Below are 12,766 nucleotides of genomic sequence, written 5' to 3'. Positions count from 1 at the left end.
TAAAATTGTGACACAAATAATATTAATTCCCACTGAGGCCCCGGCCAAGCAGTTCTTTCTGCTGAGCGCAGCTCAGAGGCAAAGTAATTCTAGCTTCAAGAATTTTAACACCATTTTTTTCTTTTTCTTTTTTTTGTTTTTGGCATAATGTAGCCTTCTAGGAAGTAGCCTGACCTCAGAAGGATCCAACCAGCTCCTCCCAAAGCTCCCTCACCTCCCATGGGCCTTCTCCATGACCTTCTCCTGCCCACTTCAGACAACTCTTAATGTTATCCTTTGCCTATTTTAACAAGCAGTCAGAACAGGCCTTCAATCCAAATTGACCATGCTCTGTCATAACATCACAGTGTGGCTTCTGAGATTCCACAAAAGACTACTTGGCTGAGTTCAAGTGAAACGACGTAGCTGAGGCACTTGAAGGCAGACAACGCCTACATCTGAGATGTTACTTCCCATCCCTGAGGCACTTCCCATACCGTGTTTACAAGCGGAGTGAGTGTTTCCAATAAACACACATTGCTCCTTCAGTTAAACGCCGTGAAAAGTTGCTGAGAACTTACTATGTATAAGGAAGGCAACACACCAAGAATGTTGTAAATAAAGGCACAGCCAATGGCCCTCGCTGATGTGAGCTCTACTAACGGGAATGGAAGAAACTTGGGTTCAGATGAGCAGAGCTACTGCTAGTGGAGGCAGTGCCTTCATGTGAAATAGAGAAAGGTGCCTCCTGGCATAGATGCCACCATGAGGGCAGTCACATGCCTCAGCAAATGAAGAGGAGAGTGGGATTTGCTTATCTGCTGTGTCTCGAGTGCACCATCCTCATGCAGGATACAGATTCTACATTAAAGGAGTAGCCATGATTGTGATACTGGATGCCATTACATCTTAGGTGTGTGTGTGTGTGTGTGTGTGTGTGTGTGTGTGTGTGTGTAGCAGCTGAAGGTCCAGGGAAGATTAGTTGTAGTTAGAGAAAGGTAAAGTATGGGAAAAGCAGGGGACGTATAAAGTCTTCATGGAAGGGTGCGCATTAGACCTTGAAGTCTTTGTGGAAAACTGAGTAGGTACAAAGAAAAGAAACACATTTTGGAGCAGTGAGAAAACAAGGGTGGATTGAAGGTTGTTGAAGAACACTCTGCTACCTGATTGGGCTGGAAAGGACCACGCGAGAAGCAGAGATTTTGAACAAACAAGCATCAAAACAGTCTAACTGACAAATGGACCAGTGATCAAGGAAAACTGTGACTTGCTGATGACGGGAAAGCTAACCTCCTTCCTCCCTTTTCTCTCCTTCCTATCTCCCTCCCTCCCTTCGTCCCTCTACCCCTACCCCCGCCTTCCCTTCCTTCTTTCCTTACCTTCTTCCTTCTTACCAACTTCTTTTTTTCCTTCCTTTCTTTCTTCTCTCTCCCTCTCTCCCTCCTTCCCTTCCCACCTCTCTTTCTTGGTTTTTTGAGGCAAGGCCTTTCTCACTACACTGCCCTGGTTGTCCTGGAACTCACTGTGAAGATCAGACTGGCCTTGAACTCACAGAGATTTGTGTGTCTTTGCCTCACAAGAGCTGGGATTCAAGGAGTGTATCACCACATTGTGCACAAACGATCCATTTCTTAATAATAAGAACAAGAAATTAAAGTGAGTCTGTGCTCCTCACAAGACTCCCTAACAAAAAAAAAAAAAAAAAAGACTCCTTAACCAGAAAGTGTCTCGAGCCCTCTGAGGGAGCAGAAAGAATGTAAGACTGTTTTTCAATGTCAAGTTTTCCCAGTTTGAATGATTTTCAGTTTCAATTCCTTGAACACAATTCGACAGAGAACATGCCCATACCCCAATCTGGTTTTCATAAAGTCTAAGAATAACTCTCAATAATGACGCTGAATTAGAGAAAAAGAACATAATGCCGGTCAGCTTCTTGTTTTACACATCCCACAGAAACGACTCTTAGTTTTCAATTGATGAAATTCTTATGTTCCTTGAGCTATGTTGGAAACTTGAAAAAACGAAAAAGCTTCAGCGAGTCTTAAAATCATCCAGGTGGTATCGCCAATTGAATTTACCAAAGCCCAAGTCAATATGGATAAAGGAATGTCATTCAGTTGGAAAAACCTGGAATTCAACCACTTGATTGCTTCCCTGTTTCAGTTAAGTTCCAGCAAATTCTTCTGCAAGTCTCACAATGGTTTGTTGCTGGAATGAACTGGAGGAGAACAAACAGTAAGAGGTATTTCTGCAACTCATAGACAGAGCTAACAATACATTAGAATCCACTCCATGGGCTGGAGCTACCTACTTGTCCATTAATTCACAGGCTCCATCTTCATTCATTCACTCATTCATTCATTAGACACTTAGCACTGAGATCTGCTAAATCATTTCAGAACTGTCCCAGCATCATAAGGCCCTGCCTGGGATGCAGAGTTCTATTTAATTCAGTAAACCGTCAAATAAATTTGTAGAAGAGTAACCCCATGCTGCGGTGTGGTTACAATCACGACAACTAACTTGGTTTTTCTGGAAAACAATTTTTATGACATTATTAAAAGGAATAAAAGAGACCTAAACAGAGAACTCTCAGCAGAGGAATTTAAAATGGCTGAAAGACAGTTAAGGAAATGCACAACATCATTAGTTTTCAGAGAAATGCAAATCAAAACAACTCTGAGATTCCATCTTACACCTGTGGCCAAGATCAAAAACACTAATGACAACTTATGCTGGAGAGGTTGTGGGGAAAAGGGAATATTTCTGCATTGCTGGTGGGAATTCAAGCTGGTACAACAACTTTGGATGTCAGTATGGTGATTTCTCACAAAATTAGGAAACAACCTTCTTCAAGACCCAGCAATACCACTTTTGGGTATATATCTAAAGGATACTCAACTATACCACAAGGACATGTGCTCAACTATGTTCATAGCAGCATTGTTTGTCATAGCCAAAATCTGGAAACAACCTAAATGTCCCTCGAACAAAGACTGGATAAGGAAAATGTGGTACATTTACACAATGGAGTACTACACAGCAGAAAAAATGACATCTTGAAATTTTCAGGCAAATGGATAAATCTAGAAAACATCATATTGAGTGAGGTAACCCAGATGCAGAAAGACAATTATCATATGTACTCACTCATAAGTGGTTTTAAACATAAAGCAAAGAAAACCAGCCTACAAACCACAATCCCAGAGAACCTAGACAACAATCCTAGACCCTAGGAGAGACATACATAGATCTAATCTACATGGGAAGTAGAAAAAGATAAGATCTCCTGAGTAAACTGGGGCATGGGGATGATGGGAGAGGGTTAAAGGGGAGGGAAGAGGTAGGAAGGGGAGCAGAGAAAAATATATAGCTCAATAAAATCAAAAAAAGTAAAAAGTCCATATTCTCATTTTACCTGGCATTTAGAAAATGAAGTATAGTTAGGCTCATCAGTTTTACTTCTCTTCCATACACCGCATCAACCGTAGCCTCATGTCTGCACATCCTACAAACCTCTCTCTCCCACCTCACACAACTGCACATCCTACAAACCTCTCTCTCCCACCTCACACAACTGCACATCCTACAAACCTCTCTCTCCCACCTCACACAACTGCACATCCTACAAACCTCTCTCTCCCACCTCACACAACTGCACATCCTACAAACCTCTCTCTCCCACCTCACACAACTGCACATCCTACAAACCTCTCTCTCCCACCTCACACAACTGCACATCCTACAAACCTCTCTCTCCCACCTCACACAACTGCACATCCTACAAACCTCTCTCTCCCTCCTCACACAACTGCACATCCTACAAACCTCTCTCTCCCACCTCACACAACTGCACATCCTACAAACCTCTCTCTCCCACCTCACACAACTGCACATCCTACAAACCTCTCTCTCCCACCTCACACAACTGCACATCCTACAAACTTTCTCTCTCCCACCTCACATAGCTGCACATCCTATAAACCTTCTCTCTGCCACCTCACACAACTGCACATCCTACAAACCTCTCTCTCCCACCTCACACAACTGCACATCCTACAAACCTCTCTCTCCCACCTCACACAACTGCACATCCTACAAACTTTCTCTCTCCCACCTCACATAGCTGCACATCCTATAAACCTTCTCTCTGTCACCTCACACAACTGCACATCCTACAAACCTCTCTCTCCCACCTCACACAACTGCACATCCTACAAACTTTCTCTCTCCCACCTCACATAGCTGCACATCCTATAAACCTTCTCTCTGCCACCTCACATAGCTGCACAACCTACAAACCTTCTCTCTCCCACCTCTATCCACATGAGCTATGTTTATGCATACAAAGTTTAGCAGACAGCTCCAGGGTTTGCCTCACTTGCTATGCTATTACCATTCATATGGAAACACCGAGGTAGTGTGGTCTTAACAGCCTACATGTAAAGTTTAGTTAGAATTTGGTCATTTCTTAAGCAGTTCTTAACCAGTGTCAGAGGCAATGATGGCAGACATTTGCATGATTGTCTTAAATTTTTAAAACTTTTCATCAAAAGCATAGATGCCTTTAGACCCACTGATGACTCTGGCAGTCAGAGTTCTTCAGATTTGGGGAATTTTGCATCGAGCACGCTCAGAGGGGTTCAGGGAACCGTCTGAATCCCCCTGCTGCTCATACAGCTACTGACGTCACTGCTGTTGCTGCCTGACTGTCACGGAATTTACTAACTGCCAGTGGAAAGCTCATACAGCGCTATCATCCACCCACTTACAGCTGTCTGGTAAAAAGGAGAATAATGCGTCTCAGGAAAAGTGGTTGACATGTCTAAAAAAAGAAGATGGGTTATTAGTATTTTTTTTTTTTGCTGTCCTCATTTTAGCAGCATATTTTCCAAAGACAATTATCTTGGAAAGTATTTTATTAATATTAATGTTAGTTTAAAGTTTGCCACTTTCCTAGGCATTAGGGTTGTATGTTAGCTCAGTTATTTAACATTGTAATAAGGCATTATTAAACTAAGATTAAGGAAACTTAGGTAAATAAAATTAATTGGAATCAGGATGTTTTCTTTTTTTTCTTTATTTTTCTGGGCTCTATCAAGATACAGTGGCCCAACCCAGTATTACATGCTTGTAATCCCAGTCCTTGGGAAACAGAGGCACGAGAGTCAGGAGTTTAGGGTCAACCTGGGCTACATACTTAGAGCTGATCATGAACAAAGAAATCAAACACATGTGTGTAAAGACATTCTTACATTTAAATTTTTTAGTTACTGTATTTTGTTCTTTAAAGTGTTAGGTACTTTATTTTGAAAAACTATAGATAGTCTTGACCAATTCTCCCAATGTAGTCCTGTGAGAGTGAGATTCATGGAGATGGTGAGAATTTTTGGACAATGTTAACTGTTTCATCAAAGTAAATGTTCCTGACACTCCAGTTGAATTCTGTTTTCACAAAGCTCATGATTTCATTGATGTGGCCATGTTGTTGGTCAAATCAGAGGCCTAGAAATATGATAAGCCTATATGTGAAAAGCTTGATGTAAAACTGGTGACCCTGAATCTATTCGACACAGAGGCGGTGCTATAGGGGGATGTGCTTCCTCACAGGACACAGAGCACAGTTCCCCCAGAGCAGGTCAGGGACCATCCCAACACTGTGTGTGAGGGGTAAGTCACCTCCACCGGCAAGTGTTGGTATCTTCCACAGCTATGCTTGCCCTGAGACTGCTGAAGATACGTCTACTTTCCAACCTTGAACAAATTGCCGAGTTATAGCCATCTCTCCAAATCAGCCATACTGTCACATGTTCCCAAATGGATGTCCTATTAGACAAGGCCACACATCCATGCCCTCTGTTTCAAGGGAACTCAGCTTGTTTTGGCCCATTCAGGAGGAATTCCAAAGGGGGGAGACTCCACTTTGGGTGTCTCCCTTCACCCACGGCACGCCACTGTCTGCAATTCAGTCAGCCCAAAGTCCTCTTTAAGTGGTCGTGGAGGCTGTTTTACATTTTGTAGAGTTAATCTAGGCCAGCTTAGGGATCAGACTCCCCCTTAACCACAGACCCATATACCGAGGGTGAACAGCCCCTTGGTCACTGCTGTCTGGGAAGCTTGCCCCCTAGGTTCACATTTGATCTCGTTCCCTGTGTCCTTCTGTGGGTGGCACTCTGCCCACTCCTTAGCCACTATGCCTGGGTGGGAGGGATAGGGAGTCCTGCGTTCAAAAGCCTCTCCTATTTCAAGTACCATCTCTTCTGGGGGAGAGGTCGGTCCCCAGGGATGGAATGGCCATATTGTTGCCAGATGCTGTCTAATGGTGGCTGACATTTTATTTGCCTTAAAGTAAATGCTTAACTGTCAGAAGGCCTGAGGCAGACAGATCAGATCCATCTGCTTCCCACTGAACTACTATGTATTTCTGAAAGGACACAAAAAACACACACAGAGACATTTCTTTTGTTAATGGAAACACATGTAATTGGAGAAGGTTGCTACCAAAGGCTCATGTGTAGAAGGTGTGAAGGTGATGAAGCCTGCAGGAGACATGAGTTGACACTCCCATGGAGAGGGAGGGCGAGGACCCTCTTCTCCAACTCATGTCCTCCCTCGCTTTCTGACAGCTGGTGCTGGCACGTGCACTCCATTCTCCCTCAGAGCAGTGACCATGCACACAAAACTGTCAGCTGACTGGTGCTGGGACCTCTTTGGCAGGGATTGAGTTAGCTGGTCAGTTACTTCTCACCATAGTTTGCACTAAAAGATTAAAGCAGCTGATTCTAAAATGTGATTTCTTCCAAACTTGGAAACCAACCATCCCAACAAGCTTCTTTAGAATCTGTGGAATTGGCAAGCCTTTCTTTCACTAGTGAGACCCTAGCGTGGACACAGTAGGCACTATGCACCGACAATACAAAGGGCAGGAGGCATCTGCAAGCATCGACTAGTGGAGAAAACAGCATGTTTGCTAAGCTGCTAGTGGGGATGCAGCGGTGCAGCTGCTTTGCAAGCTGCTCTAGTGGCTCCTCAGGAGACTGAACTGTTGTCATATGACCGAGCAATTCTACTCCCACGTCAATATCCAAGAGCACCGAATACAGAGGTTTACATGAAAACCTATGCACTAATGTTCGTAACAGCATTGGCCACAACATTCTAAAAGCAGAAAGAACTGAAATGCCCATCCACTGAGGAGGGGGCGTGTAATATGTGACAAGTCCTTGTGAATGTTGTCAGCAATAAAAGGGCATGAAGCACTGTGCGAGCTATATTATGGGTGAAGACTGAGATTTACTGATGTGAGAACCAAACCAAACAAGTCATACATGGAGAAGTGACGCCACATATCTTTGGAAATTTGCTAAGAAGGCACGGAGCTGGAGATGATAAATGTGGATGTGTGGTACATTAGCTAGGGTTTACTCGAAGAGCAGAACTAATGGGATAAATGTATATGTGTGTGCATATGTGCATACATATACATACATATATATGCATATGTATGTGTATATGCATGTGTGTGGATTTATTAAGTCACTTTTAAAAATAGTAACAACAGCTAAAATCATGTCTAAGAGGCTGAAAACCTGGTAGTTAACTCAGGTTATGCCTCTGAAATCTGAGCACTCCCAGTGCAACTGTCTCTCACTTGGAGGGTGTGTTTGACAACCAACAGTTACCCAGTGCACAAGCTAGGGTGCCCCAGTAGTCCTAATCCGGCCCTCTAAGCCTGGAGGTTTGCTGGACAGCAGTGGTGCTGTAGTCCATGATGGAAGACTGGAAACTGGTTGTGCTGTCAGTGAAGGCATCATCATCACTATGACCATCATCATCATCATCGTCATCATCATCATCATCATCGTCATCGTCATTGTCATCGTCATCATCATCATCATCATTAGCAGCAGCAGCAGCAGCAGCAGCAGCAGCAGCAGCAGCAGCAGCAGCAGCAGCAGCAGCAGCAGCAGCAGCAGCAGCAATGGGGCAAATCAACTCCTGGCAAGAGGCAAGGCCGAGAAGCAAAAGACAAGATGATCTTCCTTCTGCTCCACTGTTTTCATCTGGGCTGCTACCAGGCACCACTACCAACAGGTGGAATGGATCTTCCTGCATCTGTCAAGGTGGTGGGGATAGTTCTTCAGGTGAAGCTCCCTAGTAATTTGTGGCGAGTTGACCCCCAAACCAGTTGTGATGTATGGTATGTGAAATATGAATCATTTTAAAAGAGTGCAGATGTGTTTTGAAATTTGTGGACTTATCGGCTTTCTTATTCTGGGAACGAGCAACTCGATCGCTGTGATTACTATTTGTTCAGGTCTTTTCTGAGCGTCACCTCCAGTTTCCATGCCCAAAAATGCTCTGATATGGGAAGGAGGATTAGCAGATTTCTAGGTCCCATATCTAGAGTACACATGTGCGTGGGTACACAATATACAGAAGCCAGAGGTTAGCAATCATTTCTCCTGTTTATTGTTTTGAGACATAATCTTCTTGGACCTGGAGCTCACTGATCAATGGGCCTGGGCAGCCTCTCTAGTCTCTGCCTGCAGGGTGCTGGGGTTGCACACACACACAGCTTTGTGTCGGGGGTTTGTATAGGTGCTAGGGATTTAACTCATGTCTTCAAGCATGTTCAGTAGTCACTTTACCAACCGAGCAATTTTTAGCTTTTATTTTTGACATATCTTTAAAATTGCTTATTTTAAAAAAATGACAGAGGCTAGATTGATGATCCAGTGGTTAAGAGCACAGGCTGACCTTCCAGAAGATCTGGGTTCAGTTTGCAGCACCCAAATGGCTCTCACAACTGTCTGTAACTCCAGTTCCAGGTGATATGGCACCTTTACACAGACATATATGCAGGTAAAACACTAATGCACATAAAAATAAATGAACCTTAAAAATAAAAGTAAAAAAGAGGTAAAGCTTTTCTGGTATGAGACTTACTGCCCTAACAATTTGGCCACACACAGTTCTGTGTCACTGAATATACTCACGGTCCTGTGCCACCTGTGGAAGCTTTTTATTGTGCCAGTTATACCTATGTTCCCATTCAATTCCTTTAACCCCCGGGAACCATCCTGCAACTTTCTGACTCTAAATACTGGATATCAGTGGAATCAACTGTGACATATTTATCTTATTTCTATTGGCATGACATCCCCTGGTTGCCACATGGTAGCATATATGAAATATTCTTCCTTTTAAATGCCAAATAACAATCCATTTTCCTTATTCATCACATCTGGTTTGTTAATTTGGCTATCTTATCAAACTTGGGTCACTTTTTCCATTCAGGTTTTGTGAGTAATGTTGCCATGAGGATACATCTCTTTGGGATATGCTTTCAATTCTTTTGGGTATATATATTCATAAATAGAATAGTAGGGTCATATTGAAGTTCTACTTGTACTTTTTTTCTGGAACCACCATATTTTAAAAATAGTTTTTATCACTTCCCATTCTACAATAAAATACATGGTTTCTATTAATTTCACATGTTTTCATTTTTTTCTCTGATTTTTTGTTTATTTTCAATAGTAATCACCACAATATTTGTTGAGAGCGATGTAAACATTAATCTTCATTTATTTACTTTTGAGACATTGTTTTGCTATGTAACACAGGCTGCCTCTAACTTGCTATCCTACAGCCTCAGCCTCCCAAGTACTGAGATTACAGGTGGATCTCAGTATGTCAAACTTAGTAATTTTCAGTTGATAAAGGAGCATGATAGTTCTCACCGTGAAGACACAAAGAACATTTTCTTTGCTCTCCCCAAGTTTCTGGGCAATTAGAGTTCACTGATACACTTCAGAGACATTTATAAACAATATGCTCCATATAATTAGGAATGCCTAGACTCGATCTGAAGAAATATCTGCAAATGAAATAAAAATCCAGAGACTCCTCATTTTGGCTAATGGATCCTTCTCCCAATCTTAACCACAATCCTTGGTCCAGTCTTGGTGACTTAAACATTTTATCAGTATTTGTTTTATAGCTTAAGTCTTTTGAATTCTTATTCTTGACAACTAGACCTCACATCATGCTGCAGGAGCTCCTTCAGCTCCTTTACCCAATAACCTTTAAGATACCAGACAACTTGGACATGGTCTCTTTTGCTTTAAAGAGCAGCAGTATCCCTGCTCTCTCTCTCTCTCTCTCTCTCTCTCTCTCTCTCTCTCTCTCTCTCTCTCTCTCTCTCTCTCTCTCTCTCCTGGCTTCACTTCCGACTACTAGACTCTGTTCCTGGTCATGCAGAGGGCTGTTGTCTAGAACAGTGATCTGTAAGTTTTCCCATTAAATAAATAACCTTTTTATTAATCATAATTCCAAACTGGTATGGGATTGTTTTGTGACTGATGTCTACACCATCAGAAGTATATTCTACTGAAATTTGATGTGATTTTACATCTGATTATTGATTATAAATGTCATGTACAGGCCCATTCAAGTTATTTTCTAAGTCAGTGTCTCTCCAAATTTGCATGTATTTTACCATCAAGCAGAGGACTTGAAAAAATAATTTCCTATGCTTAGGCCACATCCTATACTCAGCATCATTTTTTAAATTTTTATTGAGCTCTACATTTTTTTCTGATCCCCTCCCTGCCTCTTCCCTCCTCTTCAACCTTCTCCCAAGGTCCCCATGCTTCCAATTTACTCAGGAGATCTTGTCTTTTTCTACTTCCCATGTAGATTAGTTATGGAGGAGGGTCATCTGTCTATGTGTTACTTTCATTGGTTAATAAAGAAACTGCCTTGGCCCTTTGATAGGACAGAAAATTAGGTAGGCAGAATAAACAGAACAGAATGCTGGGAAGAAGGCAGTGAGGCAGTCGCTATGCCTCTCCTCTCTGAGATGGATACAGGTTAAGATCTTTCCTGGTAAGCCACCACCTCGTGGTGCTACACAGATTACTAAATATGGGTTAAAGCAAGATGTGAGAATTAGCCAATAAGAGGCTGAATGCTTCTTCTACCCAAGACGGACCAGTGGCTAGAATCTTCCTGATAAGCCACCACTTTATGGTGGTACACAGATTATTAGAAATGGGTTAATCAAGATCTGAGAGTTAGCCAATAAGAGGCTAGAGCTAATGGGCCAAGCAGTGTTTAAAAGAATACAATTTCCATGTAATTATTTTGGGTAAAGCTAGCCGGTGGTTGGGAGCCGGGCGGCAAGAAGTGGCCCGCAGCTCCTTCTACAGATTAGATCTATATGTGTCTCTCTTAGGGTCCTCATTGTTCTTCTCTGGAATAGTGATTTATTAGCTCGTTTTCTTTGCTTTATGTTTAAAAACCACTTATAAGTGAGTATATGTGATAATTGTCTTTCTGTATCTGGGTTACCTCACTCAATATGATGTTTTCTAGCTCCATCTATTTGCCTGCAAAGTTCAAGATGTCATTATTTTTTCTGCTGTGTAGTACTCCATTGTGTAAATGTACCACATTTTCCTTATCCAGTGCATTTAGGTTGTTTCCAGGTTCTGGCTATGGCAAACAAAGCTGCTATGAACATTGTTGAGTACATGTTCTTGTGGCACGATTAAGCATCCTTTGAATATATACCCAAAAGTGGTATTACTAGATCTTGAGGAAGGTTGTTTCCTAATTTTCTGAGAAATCACCATACTGACATCCAAAGGGGTTGTACCAGCTTGAATTCCCACCAGCAATGCAGGAGTGTTCCCTTTACACCAAAACCTCTCCAGCATAAGTTGTCATCAGTGTTTTTTTATCTTGGCCATTCTTACAGGTGTAAGATGGAATTTCAGAGTTGTTTTGATTTGCATTTCTCTGGTGACTAAGAATGTTGAACATTTCCTTAAGTGTTTTTCAGCCATTTTAGATTCCTCTGTTGAGAGTTCTCTGTTTAGGTCTGTACTCCATTTTTTTTATTGGATTATTTGTTCTTTTGATGACCAATTTCTTGAGTTCTTTGTATATTTGGAGATCAGACCTCTGTCTGATGTGGGGTTAGTGAAGATCTTTTCCCATTCTGTAGGCTGTAGTTTTGTCTTGTTGACTGTGTCCTTTGCTTTACAGAAGCTTAGCATCAATATTTTTAAGAAGTCTGTTGTGTAGTCAAAAGTGAAGAGTGCTACTTTTAATCAATATATTCACATATATTTGAATATTAGATACTCAATTAGCTATATTGGAGAACTCCAATATATCACTGACTAGTGGCTATGAGAAAAAGTAGAAATGTTGGTCATATAGTGAAAGGACACACAATTTCAGTGAGCTAGAAGAAATAAGAGAAATATTTGTACATCATCATGGCTTTTATTAGTAATTTGTTAGTAACATATTGCATATTTGAGAATTGCTAGAGCATATAAGTGTCCTTACTATACACACAGTGAGTACATGAAGGGATGCATGCTAGATAGCTTGATTCTGTCACTACGTATTGCACTCATTTATCAGCACATTGTGTTCTAGACCACAAACAATTTTTTTTTGTTAGTTAAAACAAGTAAGTAAGCAAACAAACAAATACATACATATGTCTGTCCAGGCATGGATCTACCGAACTAGTGGGAAAGACCTGGTGATTCATGTATGTAACAAGAACCCAGTGTTTCTACCAGAGACACATTTGAGACACACAGTTCCGAAGTGAATACTTCAGTAGAGTGTGACCCAGCATTCTCGTAGAGGTCACTGTTCCTTTGTAAAATGTAGGTCAGTGCCTATGGTATTTCCTTTATGGGAACACACACTATTTTAAATTTGGGCAATCAGAGAATTTATTTCACATTCCACTGAG

The 12,766-nt window shown here is 41.7% G+C and overlaps 1 protein-coding gene across 1 annotated transcript in view; it reads right to left on the bottom strand.

The window, feature by feature from the left end:
* The window catches only part of Dync1i1 (dynein cytoplasmic 1 intermediate chain 1), a 320,890-nt gene that overhangs the window by 62,939 nt on the left and 245,185 nt on the right, over positions 1 to 12,766 (bottom strand). The window lies entirely within an intron of this gene.

Source organism: Arvicola amphibius, chromosome 2 (genome assembly GCF_903992535.2).
Source record: "Arvicola amphibius chromosome 2, mArvAmp1.2, whole genome shotgun sequence".
Classification (NCBI taxonomy): Eukaryota; Metazoa; Chordata; class Mammalia; order Rodentia; family Cricetidae; genus Arvicola; species Arvicola amphibius.
Note: the sequence above shows the minus strand (reverse complement) of the source record. Positions and strands in the feature narration are given on the sequence as shown.